The sequence below is a fragment of the Bactrocera latifrons genome, unplaced genomic scaffold (assembly GCF_001853355.1).
Source record: "Bactrocera latifrons isolate USDA-ARS-PBARC rearing strain unplaced genomic scaffold, ASM185335v1 scaffold_66, whole genome shotgun sequence".
Taxonomy (NCBI): domain Eukaryota; kingdom Metazoa; phylum Arthropoda; class Insecta; order Diptera; family Tephritidae; genus Bactrocera; species Bactrocera latifrons.
In genome coordinates this window covers 463,123-487,784 of record NW_017537334.1, presented here as the reverse complement: position 1 = coordinate 487,784, position 24,662 = coordinate 463,123, and the positions used below count along the sequence as shown (strand labels likewise).

At 37.0% G+C, this 24,662-nt stretch overlaps 1 protein-coding gene across 7 annotated transcripts in view; it reads right to left on the bottom strand.

Moving 5' to 3' along the window:
- LOC108975538 overlaps positions 1–18,243 on the bottom strand; it is a 42,056-nt gene extending 23,813 nt beyond the window's left edge. For 2 of the 7 annotated variants that reach the window (XM_018944087.1, XM_018944088.1), the window contains exon 1: positions 414–592. The gene's annotated coding sequence lies outside the window, so the exon portion shown is untranslated. Of the gene's footprint in view, positions 1–205; positions 350–394; positions 593–874; positions 949–17,960 lie in introns of those variants that run through there. The other 5 variants (XM_018944093.1, XM_018944094.1, XM_018944089.1 and 2 more) reach the window with 5 other exon arrangements.
- Between the last annotated feature and the right edge of the window lie 6,419 nt (positions 18,244–24,662).

The following is a 24,662-nucleotide window of genomic DNA, read 5'->3' as shown; positions in this document are numbered from 1 at the left end:
GTTTTAGCGAGATTTTAGACCCCATATACCTAACAAGCCTTATGTACTTCAGTGCACTTCTCTGGCTTTAATCCTTACAAGTTGCTAGAGTATACAATTCTGTTATATCCGAACTTAGCCCTTCCCTACTTATTTTCCATTAATTTTTACGCAATTTTAAAGGGACTCATACACAGTTAAAGAAATTGTAATTATTTTGCTGCACCTTCATACTGAAATTTAATCAAGCGATTTTCTATGAAATAACATTTTGTTTTTGTATTTGAAAAGAACACATTTACATTAAACTAAAAATGAAAAATATTGAAGATTTGTTTGTTGTAGTGTCTTCGTATCTCAGCAGTTTGATAACTTTTCGAAAACTTTTAACACAATTCTTGGCCGTTGCACACACAGCTTTTTAATTAACTCACTTCGGCACCAATTAAATATTGATAATTATGCAATAGTAATCAGTTATCATTCCGCTTTTAGCTATCGCATTTGCACTCTTTGGATTTCATAAAAACTTTGCAGCAAAACTTTCAGAATTTTCAATTACATAAACTTTATCGCGACGAATGCGCGCTGCGCCAGTAAAGCTTGTTAAACGTTGCGCTTTTGACTCGCAAATAAAATTGTAAATACAAAAACACAATTTTTCAAGTTGACAATTCAATTCAAATCAAATACTCGCGCCCAACAGCTCAGCTTAGCCAGCAAGCAGACACACGCACAAACTCGGAGCCAAACGCTCAGCGCGCACTCACTTTCGTTGGACGCAAATCGCGCTCACTTTTAACGGCGCTAACAATATTTAAACAAATGCATATGTATATATGTGCGTGTATGTATGCGTATTGGCGTTAAAAATAAATTAATTTTGTTTACATACCTGTGAGGGGGTGTGGGTGAGCAAGCCTTTGAGTGGCATACGGCGGGCCGCGGCTTGATCATGCGGCCTCGGTGCGCGTGCTCTGTGGCATATGAGTACTCACTCCTCTCTAGTGGGGAAATGGAACCTATATATGCACATTCTAATTGTTATTAGTTACTCGAGCCCTGCTAACTAGCTGAGCTCAGCATCCAGTTGTGTCAATTAACTCGCTCATTAAATGATTAGAGTCTAAGGTATATGAGTGAAGCTAGTTTAAGGTAAATACATTTTTAACATATTTGCAACTAAATACACGCACACAAACACGCTTTTTTTTTGTTTTGCATTTGTGAACTTCTCATGTTGCCTTGCGAATTTCACGCTCATGCTCAGTCGCTTAGTGCTATCGTGGAAGGGTACAGTGGGGGTAGTAAAAGGGAAGTACTAGCTTCTAGCGATTCTAAAGGGCATTACATGAGCTATTAGCATTTATATGCGCTTTTTAATTGATTACCTGAGAATTTCATGCAAGCGTACACTGGTGGGAAATAAAATTGTTGAGGGAGATCAGCTATTACCTTTGGTCTGAATAGAACGCTCGGTTAAGATGGAGAAAATTTGCAGCCGAGGAATAAAACTACAAGCTAGCGAAATACTTGTTCACCATTTAAAATTGCCAATCATAAAAAACATTAAAATCGATCCAAATTTAATTCGTTAAAAAATTACTTGTCCTGTACTAACATCAAAGCCATTAAACTGAGGTACAACTTAAATAATGCAGCTATGGTTCGATGGTGGGTAGAAAGGAACGCTTTCAAAACGTTCGATCGATATCTGATAAACTGAGGATTTAGTTCGCGTATATACAGACAGACAGACGAGGATACTGACAGACGTGACTAATTCAACTAAGTTCATCTTCTTCTTCTCTATTGGCGTAGACACCGCATACGATGTTATAACCGAGCTTACAACAGCGCACGAGTCGTTCTTCCTTTGCTGCGTCGATTACTCTATTTTTATATTTTCCATCCATTCGGACGACCTGACCTAGTCTCTTAATTCGATGAATATATATTATATATATCGTGCAGCTAATCTTTCCATCGACTGCGTTATTTGTCGTGACCAATGCCCAAAGGCTAATAAATCTTCCGCAGAATCTTTCTATCAAAAACTCGTAACGCCGATTCATCAGATGTTGTCATGGCCTCTGCCTCTGTACTGAGTCAGCTTTCAAAGGTGCCCTCAAAGCATGCCTAGAAGACATATTTGGGCACATCATCCTTTTTTGATTTTGATTTTGAAGAACTTCGCTTTGATGCAGATGGTGGCTAGACGATGGAGTCTCTCCCCCATCACGAATCCCACACCGAATTTTCGATCCTCTATAAGGTCACAGCAGTAAATGCCACAAGTTTTGTCCGGTACATTGAGACACTTCTTGGACGGCGGTGATGCCAGCCTTTTCTCTTACGAGGAGATCAACCACCTGGGCAGTGGAATCTTCACGGGTTCTGAGACCGAACATTCCTGATGCATGCCCTTAAAGGAGTCTCTAAACCGATGCGGGTCCCAAAACCAGCGCTTGACCCTAAGTAAGGGTGATTCCCCTTTTCACTTTAGTTCTTGACTGGAAGACCGGAATCCGTGAGCTGCTTGAACCATATGTAAAATAATTGTGTTTGCCCACTGAATGGCGCTCAGAGAACTTTACTCACATGACTCCATTCTTCCGATTCAGCGTTACACTGGTCAAATATATTTGTATACCTTATAAGAGCTCCGAGGTTTCTTTCTGGGTGTTACAAACTTCGTGGCAAACTTATATACCCTGTTCATTGTACTGAAGTTATTCGATATAATTCGTAATCATATTCAAATTGAGGCTAATAGGCAAATTAAGAGAACGTCTAAGGGAAGCAAGTTCGTACACATCCTTGTTCTTCCTTTTGGACGTCCTTAGGAAGTATTGGTAAGTTCTTCTTTGTTGTTGCTCCCCAGTGGTATTGCTTAAAAATGAAATGAGTTCGTGAAAAGCCTTTTATGAGAATATACAACACTTATTCCCAGCAAAATTAGATTGATGGACTAGATAGAGTTCATTTCATCTAACCTAGAAAAGGTCATAAAGAACACCACTAATTTCGGCTTACGCAATGGTTTTATATGTTATGTGCATAAGTATTTTGTAATTTGTTTGTTTTTTTGCTCGGAAGTTTCGGTTTCTATTTTATTACCTACAGCGGTAGCGATCGTTGTCAACGCTGGGTTGTGGGTATTTATTCAGTTGCGACGATGTCGCTCAAAGCGTCTACGTTTTCATACACATATGGATGTATGTACTTTATATATCTGTATTTACAAGCATACTACTCAGATCGTCTGATCGGATTTACAAAAACAATGCTATACTCGTAGGTGCACAAAACATTAGTACCGTCGTTACTTGCCACATGTTTTGTTTGCTGTTCAATGATGTTGATATGTGATGACACATTTGCTGATAATAATCAAAGGGGTGCGACAACATGTGTTGCTACGTTCATAAATACATACGTACAAGTATTACGCGGTTCAGTGATTCAATCACATTAAAAAGAAAATTCAAGGAAAATTACATTTAGGTCTTTTGTTATATACAAATGTTTGTACAAATTTGTACAACCTTACATAGTAATATTTGTATGTACATTTCTTGATATTAAGGTATAGAGTTCTACAATACATACATGTAAGTATGTATATGAGATAATTAACATAACCGAAAATATATCCGAAATGCATTAGAAATTGAAAGCATTTTTGTTTGAAAATTTAATTGTAATATTAAATTTAATATTATCATTTAAATATATATTAAAATCATGTGGCCACCTCTACTTCTGCATTTTTGTAATAAAAAATAGCTTTCATCCATTTTCTGTACAAATTTATATAATACTTCTAATGTGTTCAAATTTGACGTGGTCTTACAAAGAAAAATGTTCCGTATTTTAGAAATTGTTATTATCGCCTTAAAAATAGGCTACAGAGCCACACAAGCATTCCAGCGTTTAATCTAATTCTCCATATGCCTCGACTGGGAAGGCCTTCAGTGCAAGTTTGGGAGTTGTAGGTTGCTTTCGCCATATTCGCATTTTTCGACGTGATATTGAGAAACATAAGTTTCGTCACCGGTAGTTGTGCCAAATATCACTTCTATAACCTCCAATCGATGTCGGTTTTGCAAAAGATACGGGTATTCTGGTACAAGTCTAAGATTGACACTTTTAAGACCCACAACATAAACCAAAATATGTTGAGTTGATGATTGGACGAAAAACATTTTCTGACAACATATCTTCACTCAATTTGGTATGGATTATTGTCCAACGTAACCATACAAGTCCCCAACGAATTGTTCAAATTGTTGTTGTCAATTGACAAGAGTAAATCTGAGAAAATTAGACATAAGACTCTCCATGCCCGGAAAATTTTATATTTAAAAAGGCATCTTCAAATACACCTCTGCAAATACACCTTGTGCGTCACGGATTTGAAGAGAAAAACAAAGGCAATTTTATTTCACTCAAATACTGTAAATTTTATGCCCGAAAGAGTATTTTTGCAGGCAGTTCTTTTTCAGTACTTTAAAATATGGTAGCTTCTTTGTTGAACATGCTCTAGCTGAGCCTGAGTCTCAAAAGTGTTTTTCTCGATTTAAAAGTGGTGATTTCGGCTTCGGCGAAGACAAAGAACGGCCAAAAATGTTCGATGATACTTAGCTGACAAACACAAGGAAAGCTTTCCGAATTTTCGGTAAATAGGATGCCCTTGGGATTGAAGCCAGTTTACTATTTTTTTCAGCCTTTTTTGATAGAACACGAGTGAGTCGTGTCAAGCTATCATATATTTTTCGTTCAGTATTGTTTGGCATTTCACCGCGTAAAGACTTACGCCTTAAAAACGTTTATAAATCGTTCAACTTTATTATGAAAATTCCCGTTCTGTAGAGAATGTGTTTGGAGACATCTTGAGACACAGTATTCATTATTGGTTATTATTCGACCGAATAGCAGCCTTAGTTGAGAGTGAACAAGAAGACCATGGAGAGTCGATAAGACCCATTTTTGGCTCAATAGGTATATAAACAAGCAAAATTGCCGGTTTGGGACAAAGAGCAACATGAAGACGTTCAAGAGCTACCACTTCAAATAGAAATAACAACGGAGTTCGTGATTTTGGCAACATTTGGCTTCTACAAATCTGCACCTCTTCCACACATCACATCAATAAATGGATTTTTTCGGTAAGCAGATAATTTGACGTTTTGGACCGGTCGATTGGCCACCAAGATTGTGTGATATCACAAAGTTAGAGTATTTCCTGGGGGGATATGTAAAGCTTAAGGTCCAAGCGGACAAGCGCGCTTCAATTAGGCCTTTAAGCATAAAATCTGTCATTACCAGTCGAAAAGCTTGAAGGAGTCATCGAAAATTAGACTCAACGGATGTACCATCTGAGACGTAGCCGCGGCCAACATTTGAAAGATCTAATCTTCAAGAAATGAATGCCAAAAATATTCTTTCGATATTTCCCATTAAATTTGAAGTGTCCGTGATTTTTCTTGAAAAAAGTACGGAACCCAAAATGCATCACCCTTTAGAACATTTAAAATTTGTTAACAAAATTTTGCAATACACATGACACTTTTACTTTCTATCCTAGGTCCGCTCAAAGAATCCACATTTAATCTTCTATGCCAAGATGTCACTTTTCACGGTTATTTGATGATAAGCTGTAAAACAGTCTATCATTTGGTGAGTAGTATTGTATAAATATGTATATATTTACATTGTGAAAATTATACATTATATCTATGTACATATGTAAACAAAAATGTTGCATGCTATGGTAACTTGAATTGTAAACGATACGGCGCACAGCATGCATATTACATGTGTATATATGTATGTACATATGTATGTGCTCATTCATACATAAATTTGTGAATGCATACAACATGAATAATTTATTACGTACATATGTATGTATGTATATACTTATATGTGTATGTATGAAGATACAAAAATACTATTTTATTTGACTCTTTTTTTTTTGTTTTTATTAGTTCCCATACTTTTCACGCCCGCTTTGCACTTGATTCCCATTTACATATACATACATACATACTTGCAAATAAGTTTGTGTGTATATTTCACCTGTGTTTATTTATTGATTTTGTTATTATTCAAATTCGTCATTTCTCGCACCATTGCCGCTCAATTGCAATTTTATGAATTGTACATTACTCAAATACTCATCACATTCCGTCAGCACGGTTAACACGCACACACACACTCACACACACTTAGTTAGATTTATACATATACATCTAAGCGCTTTAATATATGCAACAGCTATACATATATTACGGTAAATATAACATATGCACTGCGCATAGCAAAGCATAACATAACATAGCACAGCGTGGCATAGCCCAGGCGCTGGGCGCTCGGCGTTGGGCGCGTAATTTGTTTAGGCATTTCGTTTGCATTTTTCGCACAAGGTTAAACATTTCCAACTTAACGGCTTGCATTACAAATAACAATGCGCCACCTGAAAAATTGTTTACACCTTACGAAATACACGCGACACTCATTCATGCATATGAACGCGCCGTGTTTGGCAAATTAAAGTGATGACCTCAAATGTAAAACTAATTTGGCTTCTGTTTAAAATGCAAAAATATCACGAAATTCGAAAATCAGGCACTTGAAACAAATATTATTGGCAAAATAATTTGTGGTTTGTGACATTACGCTTATGTGCTACAATCGTTAAACTAAAAATTTTTTATTAGTACGAGCTCCCATATTTAAACGAGTGAGGAAAAGCAAAGTTCGGATATAGCAGAATATTCTTTACTCTTGCAAATTGCCTAAATCAAATCTAAGAGTAACGGAAATAATTATATACTAATCCATCCATTTCGACGCACTCTACCTTTTTAAAGAAAAAAAAAAAAAAAACAAAAAACACTGACTCTTCAAATTTAATGGAGATTGTTTATTATCATTCGAAAGAACATTTTTTGGCACTTATTATTTGAAGATTATCTCTATCAAATGTTGGCCACGGCAACGTCTCAAATGGTCCATCCATTAAGTCCAATTTTCGATGACTCGTTCGAGCATTTCGAATGACGCGCGTGATGTTTTGCTCCAAAGCCTGTATCGAAGCGGAATTGTCCGCACAGACCTTAGACTTCACATATCTCCACAGGAAAAAGTCTAACGATGTGATATTACATGATATTGATGGTCTTATCGTCCGATCATCTGGAACTCTTCAAGTGCCCATAGAGCGAAGCGATGTTGCTTGGCAAGGCTTTCAATTTAAGAACCCGACGTAAAATGCGCCAAGTCATTTCAGACGTCAGTCCGGTTTGCTCTTAACTTCACCTAAAATAGGGCAGTACCACGCCAATTGTCAAATTTTGACCCAGTTTTTGTAAATTTGTCGGTGGTACATTTTAATGTTTGTGGAGTTTTTTGTTATTGATTTATCGCGCTTTTAGTAGTTTTAAAAAGTACCGTTATACTGCAATTCTTTGTGCAGTTACAGTTTTGTATTTTAGTTTTGTGCTTAGGTATCACATTTTATAGGTTTTTGGTTAATGGCGTTTTATGGGAGTGGCAGTGCTCCGTTTACGCCCATCTACGATCTCGTCCTTTCTTTTTATCCACGAAACCGCGCACCAAGTACCATTACTATATCTCAAGTTTTACTCAAGTTACAGCTTTCACGGACGGTAAGACATACAGACAGTCGCTTGAATTTCAACTTTTTTCATGATCTTGAAATATATATATATTAGCAGACCCGACAGAGTGAAATTAGAAGATGGGTTTCGAACTTATGAACTCGCCCACGTATAGCAAGCCGTGTGAAAAACATGGCATTTCCAGATTTATGCCACACACTTCTAGCGACTATCCTTGTGTCCTGCTGATTGTCATTTCAAATGCAATTTTCCCTGGAAACTTTATAGATTTGAACTGAAATCGCAAATCGTTGGAACTCAAAGGAATTCGTAGAATCAAGAATTCGGCCCCTTTGGATTGGATAGCTGCGTCACAATCAGCTGGGTTCCATTACACAGTTTCGGCGAATGACAGATTCAACTTTGAGACGCAAATGATGCGGCGGCATACCAAGCCTCTCCAAAGAATTTAGAAATTCCACTGGATAATTCACTGCTTTGTCTTTATTGTCAAGATGATCAGAATATGCCCATTTTCATTTCCAATGTAAAATGTCTTCGGCAATGTAATTTTTGTTCGTATCCCATAATTGACGCAGATTTGAAGGCTTATATGTTGAAATGATCATCGCATGCTTCTCAAAAAGGTGCACACACTGCACCATTCTCAAATGACTCATTCCAATGACTCAAATTAATCGTTTTTCGGGTGGATTGTGTAAATTCAGCATTCTATGTATAATATCAAGGCATTTCTCGCAAACGGATCACTGACGCAAATCGAAAAAATACTCGTCAATGTCAATTTTGTTGTTGGCGGTGTTTCCGTTGGCTGTACTGTATCCTCTGGGTTGAAATACACACTTTGGCCTTCTCCGAATGAACTGCGAGATGCACAACAGTAGGAAAAGGTTCATTCATTGCAAAAGTTAATATCCCACAAAGCGATTAATTACTGTTCATGTAACGATCGATTTGATAATGTCTCGTTCAAAGTCAATAATAGCCATGTTCCTTTCTTTGGTGACGTATAATACTGGTTCGTTCTCTGCATCAGGAATTTTCACATATATGATTTTGACACCATCCAAAGAAGAAAGTGTGCGCGTGGCAAACTTCTCTTTTACCACTCAACAGAGTACATATAGCATCGAACAGCACCACATATGTATATACGTTGCTTCAAGATAAAGTCCATTAAACAACGTGATGATCGCTTGCTGATTGACAGCGATCCATAATTACTTACGTATGTCATCGCATCCTGGGAGTACTCACGTAGTTCATGTGTCTTCGGCTGCCATACGTTGATGGCAAAAAGAACGACGACAGATATTAGCACGATCTCTTCGTAGCTTCGTAGCACATATCTATCCGAAATTGAACGATCCAAATTATTGAAGAAAAAAATAATAATAAAACAAAAACAAATGCAATAGTCGAATTTGGAAAACAGATGGTAGCCGATTCTCAGACATACTGAATACGCATATAAAATTCAATAAAAATACATAAAACCGTTAGATGAACAAACCTATTATACTGTGCAGTAACATGTTACAGAAGTATAAAAATATAAAATGATTTATGAGTTTTTTTCCGAATTTTTGTTTTTTTTATTTTGCGATAAAAAATAATATTGGTCCCAAATTAGTGTTCGATAATGAAATTCCTATTACTAACCTTGTTAATGCATTTACTTGGTACTTTTCGAATACTGCCCATAAATTATCTAGTTTATTATTTGTTATATTTTTTTGCGCGTTTGGTAATCCAAAAATTAAAAAAAAAAAAAAAAATCTATTTAAAAACATTTGAAAAAATAACTTCGTTAGCATCATACAAGTAGCTAGTACACCCTTAACTAATAAAAAATATTCTATAGCAGTTACCAAACATTCACACGATAGTCAGTTTTAGGTAACCTGTATGGACATGGATTTTTATCCGACCATGGACCGTAAACTCAACAGCATTCCTCCAAATTAGCACACATTGATTTTGATTGGTCAATGTGTATGACAGCTTTAGGTATAGTGATTCGATATATACGCTTTGGTGGTTCTATATAGAGAGTTCCGAGAACAGCTTCTTGAGGAGGAATGGACATGTGGAAAATTTCAGATAGATATATTATTTTAAAAATTGAGAGACTAGTTCGCATATACTTATACAGATAGACGGGCGGACAAACAAATAGGCGGATGATATTGGATATTAAAATATCCATATATACTTATGTATATATAAGCGATTGTTGTCTCAATTTTATTTTATGTTTCATCCAAAATGTTCAAAAGGTTCCTCCTCTTCTTTCTTACTAAAGCCACCACATTTAAATCGAGTATTATCTTAAGTTCTTAAGAAAATTATTAAATTTATAAATTTCTCTCTTACTCTGTTAAAAATTGATATATTCAAAAACATCATAAACTTGGCCAAACTTTCAAGTTACAGTAATAACTCATATCAAAATCTGCAGAGGTGCTCTGACGCCAATAGATACTTCATTTTGTCCTCCATAACTATCAGATCCATTATTTTTCTATAAAATTGCCTAAGTTAGATTGAAATGTCACTTTAAAATAACCATAACTGGTTCCAAACGTTGAAAATGGGAAATTTGTTAGTGACCCGTCACACATCCATTACTACCGAGTGAGGAAATGCAATGACTTCCGCTAGTCAACACTTTTAGCTAATGGTATTATCTGATACATACTAGGGGAAACTATAAGACTGATGTAATTATATGAGAATTGTTCTCCGTAAACTCCGTAATTAATGCTCTAAGCGTATTTTAGAATATTCGCTTTCACCGAAGCTAAATACCCTTCACAGGTGCATTTCTGTGAGTAACTGTGTGTTCAGTTTGTATGGAAGATATATGCTACACTAATCCAATATGAACAATTTCGTCGGAGATTATATTATTACTTTAAGCACTAATCCATGCCAAATTTCGCACATGGCTAAATCGACTCATCTCAACATACTGATCACATATATATATACTTTATAAGGATTCCGACCCTTCCTTATGGGTTTTACAAACTTCGTGACAAACTTAATATACCCTGTTCAGGGTATGAATATCTCTGAAGTCAATATATGTAAATGTATGGGAAGTAGTGGATTGATGAAACAATAGCGTTCTAACAAACAGGCAGCATTTGGATATCCTTAACTTAAGGTCAACATAGTCGGAACACCTAGCGAACTATTCGCCACAACATCGCTCATCCTTAGATGCAGTAATCAGCAGCATAATAATCGACCGAATAGCCACATCCAGCATGCATTGAAGAAAATATTGCAGCCGTAGCTGCGAGTGACACCAGGACCGTTGCCGTTCGCAGCAACTCAGACTCATATGGAATGACTTGGCTTATTTGACTTCGAAATCTTATATTGAAAACGTACAAACTACAGATTGTACAAGAACTGAAGCCGCACGACCTTCCCAAAGATCCGACGTTTTCGAGCCAAATTTGGTTCAGCGATGATGTTCAATGGGTATGTGAACAAGCAAAATTGTTGCATTTGGAAGGAAGAGCAACCTGAAGAGATTCAAAAGCTGCCATTTCATCACAACAAAAAAAAAAAAAACGATTTGGTGTGGAATCATCGGCCCATATTTCTACAAAACTGATATCGGTGAGAACGTAACCGTCAATGGCGACCGTTCTCGCCCCATGATGATAACCGAGTATTCGATGCCTGAAGTTGAAGATCAGGATCTCGGCAACATTTGGTATCAACAAAACGTCGCCACTTCCAGACTAACGGAGTCAAAGACTAATGCAAAAATGAAGAAAAGACAGTATCAACTCAGCTAAATTATCGACTCAGCCGAAAATCTTTGATGCTAGCGCTGCGTACTTTCGTTTATTTAATAATTTGTTTATTATGTAAGCTTTAATAAAATAAAATTAAAAAAAATATCTACTAATTTGGGGAATATATCATCTGCTAATTACTAGGATGGAAGAAGTTCTCGCTTAGAGTCTAGTTTAGAATATAAATAACCATTTTCAAGGTTATTCACGGAAATTATCCCTGTAAATTCAAGTTCAAATCATGATTTCATATTTTTTATAATAACAATTATGATGACCTTTACCTTTTTCGTAGTGAACCCAACTCTTTTCAAAAATTATGATTAATTAGCTGAAATTAATTACTTTCCTGAATTTACATATGAATCAGTTCCATCGCATTTAAATATGACACAACCATGCTTTTGGACCGAAAATCAATTTGTGAAAAGAAAAAACAGCAACAATTTATGATAAATTTTTATTCACTGTAAGTTCATAAAATGGGAGATCCATCCAGCCGTGCTTTGTTAGAACTCAATACTCGAAGTTGGTGACGACTGAAATCTGAAACACAAGGGTCCAAATGACGTAATTACATTTAGCGTGACTGCCAAAGTACGGGTGTACAGCAACAAACAAGCAAACTATGTTGTAATAACAAATATTAAAGTACAACGTTAAAACAAAGCTGCCACAATAATAATAATAACAATAACAATAACTGAAGTTCATTTCAAATGTGCGAACGAGTCACCACGAACGCACATACAAATAAACGAAGCACCGAAACAAATTGGTTTACATGGAAACCTGGCAAGCAAAAGCAAAAGTATATTGGGCGAAATGAAAAGTACTCGGAACCAAAAGAAAAAACAACAAAAAAAAAAACGTTAACTTTGATGGTAGCGAAGCTATAATACCCTTCACAAGTAGCATGCGAGGTTTGTGTGACATTTCAGATCTTCTTTTTCTTCATTGACGTAGACACTGCTTATGCGGTTATAGCTGAGTTAACAACAGCACTTCAGTTGTTCTTTCTTTTCTCTGCTTGGCGAAAATTGGAAATTTCAATTGTAGTTAGTTACTTCCCCACCTGGTCTTTCCATAACAGTAGAGGTACTCCTTTTCTCTGTTTTCCCCAGCGGATACTGCTTAGAATACCCTCAGAGTTGGAGTGTTTTCATCCATTCGGACGACATGACCTAGTCATTGTAGCCGCTGTCTTTTAATTCGTTGATCTATGCCAATGTCGTCATATATGTATCTCGTACAGCTCACCGTTCCATCGGAAGCGATATTCGCCGTGGCCAAGGACCATAAATCTTTCGCTGAACTTTTCTCTCGAAAACTTGCAACGTCGACTCATCTGTTATTGTCATCGTCCAAACCACTGCACCATATAGCAAGACGGGGATGATGAGGGACTTTTAGAATTTGGTCTTTGTTCATCGAGAGAAGACTTTACTTCTCAATTGCCTACTCAATCGGAAGTAACACCAGTTGGTAAGAGTTATCCTGCGTTGGACTGCGAAATTCACGTTGTTGTTGGCGATACCGCTGGTTCCAAGATAGACGAGATTAGCTACGACTTCGAAGTTATGACTGTCAACAGTGGCGTGGGCACAAAGCGAACGCGACGACTGTTTGTTTGATGACACGAGATATTTCGTCTTACCCTCATGCACCACCAGACCATTCGCTTCGCTTCCTTTAAATCGACAATTCAGATCGATATCTCAAAAACTGAGGAATTACTCTGCTTTTATACAGACAGACAGATGGACATGACAAAATCATTTAATTTCATGACAAGCTTAATATACCCTGTTCAGGGTATAAAAACAATTACAAATATGTTGTTGCTATATTAAAATACACACTTCGAACGACCGCGTGTCGTGCGTCCGCAGAAGTTTAGCATTTCACCTTGAACCATAAAAACGAATAATATGTAAATGCGAAGAGCGCGCAACAACAACACCAACAGAGAAAAAACAAATAATAAGTAGTTCAGCGAGGAGTTCGCGCACTGATGGAGTGGGGAGTACGGTGGCAAACGGTGAATTCAGGTTGAGTCCGGGCAAGTGTGGTGAAGGACGCGCTGATCTGTTGCACTTGACAACCAACAACCGCCCATAAACAACACGCATGCGGAGCCAGGCGCTGAAAGTAGGCGTACGTTAGGCCACACATGGGGGGAGAGGGAGATTGAATTTGCGGAAAATCGCATGCGACAACTGGCAGGTGCCAAATGTATGCACACTTCCGCCGCATTATTATGCGACCCGACAAATGCGCAATATTTTGCTGAAATCAAGCCGGAGCGAAAAATGTCGAAACTGACTCAGCATAAACCGCAATTTCGCAGGAAGGTTTTTGTTTACCGCAGCGGCAGCCGCCTAATTATAAATGCCAAAAAGTCAGCAGTCAACAGTCAATTGTCAGTTGTCAGCCAGCAGCGAGTGCCGGTTGCCAGCGTACGCTTTACAACAATGTAATTGTCAGCGTGAATGAGGTACGGAGTCAGAGTTGAGCTGCTTATGATCCCTTCTTGCTCTGTGTCCCTTCAGTGGTGCCGAGGAGCGTATGCATTTGGTCGTATGTTATCTAATGGCATAATTTACCTCGGCACTAAACGTTTGACATCTCTCCCGAGTACGCGTACGAGTATGCATTCAATGCATTCAACTTAGTCGTGTTCAAATGCTGTGGCACAGTGGAATGAATCCGGTTAAAATTTTCGTCGATATTTCAAGCTTACAAGATTAACAACTAACTATGCATCTTGCGGTCATTGTAGATCTCTGCTTCAGTCTTAAATCACAGAACTGTTATAAAGATGAGGCTGAAAATACCGTACTCTTCTGAAAAATGCATTTAAAATTCTCAGTCTATAGAGAAATGTTAACAGAAATATAATAACTGACGCTTGTGGTAGACTGCGGACCCACAACCTAACCAGCATTAAGATATAGAAATCGATGAAAATTGTGAGCCTAAGGCCTTACAAAGAAGGGCACGATATTTTAAAACATCGCGAGACTGGAGATAAGTCGGAGCTCCTTTGTTCTTACGCTTATGTTTTATAAACCGAGCAAAAACAAAACTAATAATAATAACCAGCCTCAACCGCCTTGTAGCTGGTTTCTTATGCACTGAGGGTTTTGTTATCTATATCTAAAAGACATTTTCCATAAAACTTGTATCATGAGGAACTGCTCTGAAATTTAACCTAACTTATATCGTAGTTCAGTAACTGTACATATGTAGGGTTGAAGAAGTTTTTTAGCGCCATCAGGATACTAGGCCAGAGTTGAAGGTATTTTTTACATCGATGGTTGCAACCATATATTATTGTATTGTGTCACCCTTCCATCTTTTCCCACTAATGCCCATTTTAGCCCAAGTTTTCTACTAGGGTCACCGCTGCTTTTGGATATCTTGCCTTCCTGAATCCAAATTGGTTCGGGGATAGGCTGTCGCCGTCATCAGCCGGTAAATGATCTGCTACATAATTTCTTCTACAAAGTCTAACATGCAGAGGAGTTGGTAATGGGACGGATCTGTGAGAGGTTTGTTTGGTTTTGGAAATAATATTAGGTGCTGTACTCTAAAAGAGACATATGTTCCTAACAATCGTTGTTTTAAGCGCTATATTGGGAATGCCATCTGGTTTAGAATCTTTAGATGGTTCAACTCGGTCACATGCCTCTATAATCTCTTCGTTGGATACTTCTGGTAAAATCTGGCTTTTTGCACCTCCACAGTCTCTAGAGAAAGTTGGGATCGGGTCGGAAAAAATCCCGAAACAATTCTTTAAAGAGTTGATGAGGATCTTGGCATTTATAGTCGAGTGCTGAGTTTAGTTATTACGATCTTGTATATGAGTCCCTAGGCGTTGCTTTTAACATTGCCGCAGAGTTCGAGGAAACACTACTGCTTACATTTTTACTAGCCCGTTTCAAAAGCTTCCTCTTGTCCTTAAAATGAGCTTGTAGAGTACTGTATTTGATGGTATAACGTTACCTTAGGTATAAACGCTTGCTTTTTGCCATTCTTTTCGCAGTTTAGCAATTGTATCGTTCTACCAGTATACTTTAGGTGATGATTGCGTCGTGAAAGCTCATAATCTTACTGTGGCTCATAATCAATGAGGCAGCTTGGTTAGCCGGTAACAAGTTGTCGGGAAGAGTAGTGAGTCTAGAGGCTTCTTCAAAGGGGGTTGGATCGAATGCTTTGGGTAGCCAGAAATTTCTCGTTAGGGCCAGTAGGTGGAGTTGTGTTTGTGTAGCATTTATCTCGAATATTATGGCATTGTGATTCCTAAAAGTGCACTAATCACAAATTTCTCATTGGGGTCTACGAACTAGGCTTTGGTGTATGACCGATTGACGGCAACCTTTGTTGAACATGCTTTGGTTGCTTGTGTTCAATAGTTCAAGATCAAGGAAGATCCCCATTCAATTGCCCAGATATTAAAGTCGCCATCTATTACGAATTTAGTTCTACATCGGGCGTTAGTGCACGTATGAGTTGATTTTGTACTATATATCTGTCTGTACGTCGAATGTACTCTGGGACTGGAGGTTTTCAGAGAAGTTTTGCATACGTACCTATTATTCCCAATCAGATTGTCGGAACCGCCGTTAATGATTCCTACCGGCGGCTATGCAAACTGAACAACTAAACCGAAGTCCTGGTAAGTAAAACTTTTGTATTTGTCAAGGGTATTGTAGTTTTGATAGTTAGTTCCTCAGAATACCAGGTTTCGAATAGCAATTATCTCAACTTTTTCTCACGACATTAATTGAAATGCTCCACTGTGCAGCACGAGGCAACGGCTACTCTATTAAGCACGAACGCATGGACGTGCAACCACCTTAAGCACCTGTACACAGGTAAGGTTGCGGTTTAAGTTGAAGTTGCGGTTTTGCGTTACACATGTTATTGTTGCCATTGCGTGTTCATAGCCATGTACATATAAACATACATACATATGTACACTCAGATGTATAAACAATCATCATTGTCTAGTAATGTTAGTGATGCCTGCTGTTAGCAGTACTAAGTGGTACTAATGTTAGCGTGGAGTTTTGTTGTTGTTACTGTAAGCGTCACTGGCTTCAGTGTTGCGATTTTTATTGCAATTGCTATACATATGTACATACGAGCATTTGATGCGTTCATGCGTTACAAGCTCAGCTTGCCACATTGTTATCAATATCCGATGCGACAAGAATCATACAAATTCATGTATGTATGTATACATATATTTATAATACATATATATACATATGTATATGTCGGCGACCACCTGGCGTACATTAGCTGGCTGTCACCAACAACGTGCTGTCGTCGGTCGTAAACACACACGCGTACATGCATATGTATGTATACTCGTCGTATATTATGCAAATCATTCGCAGCTGTGTTGTTGTTATGTTAAAGCGCAGTAATGTTTTTGTTTTTTGTGCGTTTAAGTGCGACACTAAAAATATGTCAGACTACCGTCAACAATAATAAAATTGCTTTGGCTTGGCATATACCATATGTACATACATATGTATGTAGTAAAATAGTAGTAAGCTCACGTATATTCCCTACTTATATGTATGTATATATCTATCATATACATAAGTGGTGCTGAACTTTAAAGTCGCGTACGAAGTTTATTGCTCGTAATGTTTTAAATACTTTTTAATGACCCAAAGATAATATTGCTACATACATACCACTTACATATGTATGCATACCATATATAGTAATAAATATTTACTCTGATCATTGTCTCAACAAAACATGACCTCTTAGCATTTAAAAAGTAAGGCACTGAGTTAATCGTCGCGTTCTATTTATTTTGCGCAAATCAGTCGGATCGATATGTCTTGCTTTTGATGACTTCCGGCCAATATGTTGTGGAGTTTTGTAACCAAAAGTAAGACAAAATGCTGACTTCGGTTGCACCGAACCTATAATACTCTTCATAAATTAGAAAGTCCATACAATAACTCGATTTTGATCGTTCAGTTTGTATCTCAGCTGTACAATATGATAAAAAAGTTCCCGGAAATTGTAAGTAAAGTGCAAAATATTTAATTATTTATCACTATTTTCTTTGTCGCCTTCAAAGTAATCGCCATCGGATATAATACACTTATGATAACGATTTTTCCAGTCCTTGAAGCACTTTTAAATTTTTGGAATGGCCTTCATCTCTTTCAGTTCATTTTGTTTTTTCTCTTCGATCGACTGAAAATGGATTACACGGAGCAAAGATAAGATCACACGGAGCCAAATCTGGTGCATACGGTGGTTGATCGATGATATTCATTGCGGTTATTGCTATAAATTTGTTCGCAAATTCGGTTGTAAAATCTGTGAATTCTTCTTCCACAATTCCGGTCGTTTTCGACGAATGTTATCACGCAGACGCTTCAATATGGAAAAATATAACTCCGTGTTGACCGTCTGTCCCCCCGGAAAAAATTCGTGATGCACCAAACCACGAATATCGAAAAAAGATGAGCCTCACCTTGATATTTGAGCGGCTTTTTCCTGGTTTTTTGCTTCTTTGTTTTCTCTCCATTCCGATAAATGTTGACTTGATTGCATTTCAAACTCTTGCCATCTCTCTAACATTTTCTGACGATTTTGAAGCCCTACATTCTTCACTTTTATAATATTTATATTCACCAGTTGAAGAGGTCGAAGGTCGTTCAGAACGAGGCATATCTTCAAAGATCTCTCAACCGTTTTTGAAAGCTTTTTGCGCCTTAGTTTTGTGTTTTTGAGAAAAAACGCAACGATTCCGCACAAGAAATTTGGTTACTAAAACAAAATTTGACACGAATTCTTTGTTTGATATTTTTATTCATTGTAACAATCGCAACGCACTACTGAGGTGTACCGACTTAAGTAGCTGCTGTAAACAAACTGATTCAAAGATCGCGTTCATTTTTGGAACAGTAATTAAGGACAGTCCTTGGAGACTTAAATAAAAATGAAGATATTTTCAGTAAATTTCATACAAATGGTCTTTGGCAGCCAAGAAGGGTTGATATTGCAGATGGGCGGAATTGTTCCGAATGCCATGTCGTTGAGCGAAAGCATATATGTAGATTGATTAATTATGACAAGCCGCTGAAGGTAAGTCAAAAAAACGTCCTTGGAGGAAGTCTTTTTAGTACTTATTTATACACTCTGAAAATGGGTATGGATATGTTGAAAACTACGGAAAGTGCGATAACTCTCTGAATAAATGTGCCACCAGCATGAAATTTCATTTATAGGCGTAGGTGTAAAAATTGCACAATGGACGTGGAAACCCATATCTTTCTACCTTACAGTGTAAAAAAAGACAAAATCAAAATCCATATACCCAAATTGATGACGATGGAGCTGACGTTTCATTGACCGACTTCGAATAGCAATTACTGATCTTGAGCAATACCAAAAGCTTCGTCAGGATCGGGACTTCTCCGAGCCGTCCGATAAAAAACGAGGTTTGAGATAAGGCGACTCCCTATCTTCACTTCTTCATCTATTCCTGGATAAAATAAATCGAGTTGCAGAGCTGGATAGAGAAGGTATAATCTTCTATAAGAGTGTACAACTGATGGCGTACATCATTCATATCATTTATTTTTCCACGTTGGCCAAAGAAGCGAAGCTAATGGATCTGTGTAGTGAACGAGGGCATCTGCGACTTGCCTCCCACGTTACGGTTGGCAGTCATAACTTTGAAGTCGGTGATGATTTCGTCTATCTTGGAACCAGCATTAACACCAACGACTATGTCAGCTTCGAAAGCCAACGCAAAATAACTCTTGCCAACAGATGGTACTTCGAATTAAAGTAGACATTTGAGAAGTTAAGTCCTCGACGAATAAATATCAATCTTTATAAGTCACTCATCATCCTCGTCCTGCTATATGGTGCAGAACATATCTGATGATTCGTCGTTATGAGTTTTCGACAAAAAGCGTTTGTGGAAGGTTTAAGGTCCTTTGCATATTGAGAACGGCGAATACCGCAGTCGATGAAAGGTATATGAGATGTACGACGACATTGACATAGTTCCGCGAATTAATGAACAGCGTCTATGCTGGCTATGTCTTGTCGTCCGAGTGATTGGAAACACTCCAGCTCTGAGTGCAATCGACACAATACTCGCCGGGGATAGCAGAGAAAGAGGAGAACTCCACTCTTTTGGAAAGACCAGATGGAGGAGGACCTGGTAACACTTGGAATCTCCAATTCAAGAGGAAGGACGACTGACGCCTTGTTGCAAACTCGGTACATAATAAAAAAAGAAGAAGTAGAATTATTTCATTAAAGCTTTCACGAATAGTGCCTCTAAGGTGTGCCACTTTATGACCAAGAACTGTCCAAATCGGACCAAAACTATTCAGCCCACCAGATACTGAATACGTGGATCCCAGCTCCTATTTCTCACTTTAAATCGAAAATATCCACTTATGGTTTACAACCACTAATAACACTTATTGCTGATTATATTTATAAATTAAGCCACAACATAAGTGCTAAGTAGTCGTCATCTATGTATATTGTATGTATATAGGTCAAAAGCATAAAATCGGCAAATGTCAATTGACAATGTTAATAACAGAAACACACTCTTGTATGCGTAAAAACAACAACAACTAGGTCATAAGCAAACAAAAAGTACTAAATGGAGAAAAAATTCTGTATATCTTATAATATATATGTATATATATATTTGTATGCTAATGACACGCCATAATAATTAAACAATTACATTAAAAAGTGCCACTCATTTTGTGGCATTTTGCGGTGGCACGCTGCTGACATCGTCGCACATTTAATATAGACATTTTGCAACATAATTTTCGTGCCTTTCGGACACATTCCTCCTTTAACAGCCTTCCGCTTTGCGCTGGCTGCGATGCCTGCGGTTGCCTTTCAGTTAATTTGAGGATTTTTATTCTTGCGCGTTTGCGATTTTTATTTTATTACACCCTGAACAGGGTACATTAAATTTGCTGCGTTGTTTGTGACACTCGAACGAAATTTCGTAGATATTCGGAAACTATGAAGTTTATATATGAATGGAAATGATCAGTTTTAGCCCTGTTCGTTTAGTCTCTCTTCTTTTTTTTTACAAGAAGCTGCTTATTTGTCGGAACCGCCGATATCGGATCGCTATAGAGCTTCTACACGAAATTCGACAATGACTCTTGTGAAAGTAACGTTTTATGCTATAGCTGCCATACCAACTAAATGATCAAAATGAAGATAATAATCAGTTCATACCTTTTTATGCTATAAGAAATGAACCTGTGAAGGGTATTATTGCTCTGGTGCAGCGTAAGTTTACGTTTTTTTTTGTGTTCACTTTCGTCCATTATAATTGCATTAAGCATTTTTTTTGTGGTAACGTGAAGGAACTTTCGTGCTAATAATGTTTTTATTACGATTGCGTCCATTATGACATTGTTGTTGCGGCTTTTATGCTTTTTGCAAGTTCTGTAATGAAATTCAACGACACCCTTGATGAACAATTATTTTGAAAATACGCTAATAAGTTCGTAAATATATTTTTGTATGCCTTCTTCCCTTGATAAACTCGATGGAGTATACATGGAACAGAAAATCCATTCGAAACCGATAAAATACGACAGTCTGCCCAAGATATTACTGTTTGCATGGAGTTTACGTCGTTTCATTGAGTCAAATTTTTTTCTTTCTAACAAAACAAAGTAGTTGATGGATGTCAAAAAAGTACCCACATTCATGGAGAGCATTATAACTGCCGATGTGGCATGTTTTTTTTTGAGTTTGTTATGCTTGGTTTTCGATATTCCTGTTTTGATGCACCATGAATTTGTTCCGTGGGGACAGATTGGCACTAAGAAGTTCCTTTTGGCCGTATTGTGGAAGAACAATTCATGGATTTTACATTACGATAATGCATCATCGCATCAAGCCACTATTGTGACCGAATTTGAAGCCAAAAACCAGATTTTTTCTTGTTCCCCAAACGGAAATTACCGTTCCGTGGAACCCGGTTTCAGTCGATCAAAAACTATTGTTTTATTTGTTTGCTTGTGATTATTTTAATAAGGACAATATGACCAGCCTAACTTCAACTTACAAAATTCGATCAGCCCATTCATAATTAGCTTTAATATTTAACGTAATATTTTTGATAAAAACTTCTGTAAGATGACAACTCACAAGAAGACAACTCACTGTCCTCGGCCCAATATTTTATCGTCTCTTCTTTTGTCAGATGAACTTCATTTTCCATGTTTTCTTTTAATTATGAGAGGGCACTACTTCAAAGTTAACAGAAAATTAAAGTGTAATGTATACATATGTATACACAGTCATGGAATGAAGTCTACATACACGCCTTTGGCAAATCTGTTATGAAAATTAAAAAAGGCTATACAAATGTCAATATTTATTTTTTGAAAAATTTCTTTGCGAAACAAAAAAGTTATTTATTCCACAAAAAATATTTTTTTTCTCAAATTAATTCATTGGGCATCAAATACTGCAAACGTCGGGTCATTAAACTCATTTTCTTCCCATGATATATGTAACTAAAAATATTGGAAGAAATTTCGTTACACTCTAATATGATATTATTTTCTTTTCTAGAACGTCTCAAATATGTTCAATCGGATTACATGTGCTGACAGTGGTGGGGAATTTTTTTTCTGGAAACATTATATAAAAGTCACTCGTGAAAAACGTAGTTCGTGTGCTTTGAACCGTTGTATTGTTGAGTAAATCAATTTTTTTTAATGCATCGGGTCATGCTATACCTTTTTGGAAAGCTCATTTCACGCGCTAGCACGTGTTTGATTGATTGTCGTTTCTTTTAAGTCGTTCGTGAGTTATAGCGTCGCAAACATGGAACAAAATAAAGAGAAAATACGGCATATTGTACAGTATTACTACGATAAAAGCAAAAATGCATCTCAAGCCGCCAATAAAATTTGTGCAGTTTATGGATCCGATACAGTTTTCATTTCCACCGCACAACGATGGTTTCAATGTTTTCGTTCTGGTGTAGAGGTGGTCGAAGATGCGCCCCGGAAGGCCTATTGGTGGCGTACAAAATACAGATTGTGTAAGAACTGAAGCCGCTCGACCTTCCCAAGCGACACCACTTCGCTCTATGAGCGTTCGAAAATACCCAAGAAGATCCGACGATTTCAAGCCAAATCTGGTTTAGTGATGAGGCTCATTTCTGGCTCAATAGGTATAAAAATAAGCGAAATTGCCGCTGTGGGACGAAGAGTAATTCGACAAAGAAGTTCAAATAAATTTTTTGCGCGGAATCAAACTTCACAGAACGTTGAAAAAGTGTTTTTAATTGGTTTAAATTATTCCTAGACCCTCTTTAGATGTGTTTACGACGAAACATGTCCAGGACGGACATCAATATCAACTGATGATCAACACGTCAATAAACTAAAGGAATTTGTGATTGAGAATCGACGATAAACAGTAAAAGATCTTACTTCCATTGTTGGAATATCGGAAGGATAAAAGGAAACCCTTTTACAATAAATAATCTAAGCCTAAGAAAAGTGAAAGTTCTGGTTCCAAAATCAATAAATATTTTCGAAAAACAGCATCGCGTTAACGTCTATGAAATAATGCTTTCTGACTACCAGGATGGCATCAAATGTATTATTACTGGCGATTAGTTTTGGAACTATGCTTATTACATGGAATCAGATGATCTATTGACTGAATATTATGGCAAAGGTGCATTGAAGCCGAAAAAAAAATCAAACGCCAAAGTTTTAAACGATATCGTGCCGTGACCACCTTTTTCACCCGATTTCGTGCCTTCTGGCTATTCAGCAAAGTCAAACGGCCGCTTCGGGGAAACCATTTTGAGTCAATTGAAGACAGTAAACATGAATAGCTACGCGCACTGAAGGCTGCAAATTAACTTTAACAACACGTTTCGAGGATTGGCGCCAAGGTGGCCGACAAAGGTCTTCAAAGGAACATATCTTATTCTTCATCGTACAATTTTATGGGCATTAAGCAAATATTCAAGTGGCAGGTTCAAAAACCACTCAACAACTCACTCATGCTCTGTGCCATTCTCCAAAGATAATGCCATTAAATTAATAATAAATGCATGAATTGTAATCGCATCAAGTGGCAAAATATTGATTGATAAAATACAAATGTGGCGTACTTACATGTTGTTGTTGCAGCAACTTCGCTGCAAATCAAAGTATTTATGCAAATAAGTAAATTGTTCGCTGTTTTTGTTTTTAGCATTAAATGATTTTTATTAATTTGAATTTGATCAATAAATAAAACATATCATAAAAACAACTTATTTGATAACTGCAAATATCATAGCGCACCACAATGTTCATAATGCAATTCTACATACATATGCGTGTATGTGGTTGTGTATGTATATGGTACATACAACTGCATTTATATACATACAAATATCTATGTACGTACAAAGGCTTAAGTTGACCAGAATTATGTTTGTTCATATTATATATATATGTATATAGTAAATATGTAAGCATATTTGTCGCGCACACTGTGCCCGATTTTCATCTATGTAAATATGTCTGTTAGTTGTTATTAATGCGGTTGATGCTTGCATCTTTACGGAAATGATTTTAAATGTGAAAATTTTCAAATAAATATTTCACCTACATGTTTGTATGTGTGTGTGTGTGTGTTCGTACGTGGTTGGTAATAATTGTAGACCAGTTTATAATTCAATTTACAGCGGTAACGAATAGATTTTAACAAAATTTGATTTCGCATTTTTATGCAAATGCGTATTTTCGTAGTGAGCAATCAATGCGTGCATACAAATTAGGGTCGAGAAATTATTTTTTGCTGCATAAATACATAAAGTTGTATATATGTTTGTATGTATGTATGTATGTATGTATATGTACTGTTAAGTATTTGCGTTTGCAGACACTTGCGCTCAAGTACTAAGCTGAAATTTATATAGGATCGTTTTATTAAATATTTAATATTTTTTTGTTTTATTTCTCATTTTTACAAACATTTTCTTTTCTGTTTTAATACTAATGTATGCTGTTTTTGTTATTTATATCATTCGTTTATTATTTGCTAACACTTTTTCTTTTGGCTGTGCACGTACGAATGAACGCTTTGCATGTACAGTGTGGGTCAAAACTGTTCGTTACAGTTTAAAAAAAAAATAGAAATTTTTGAT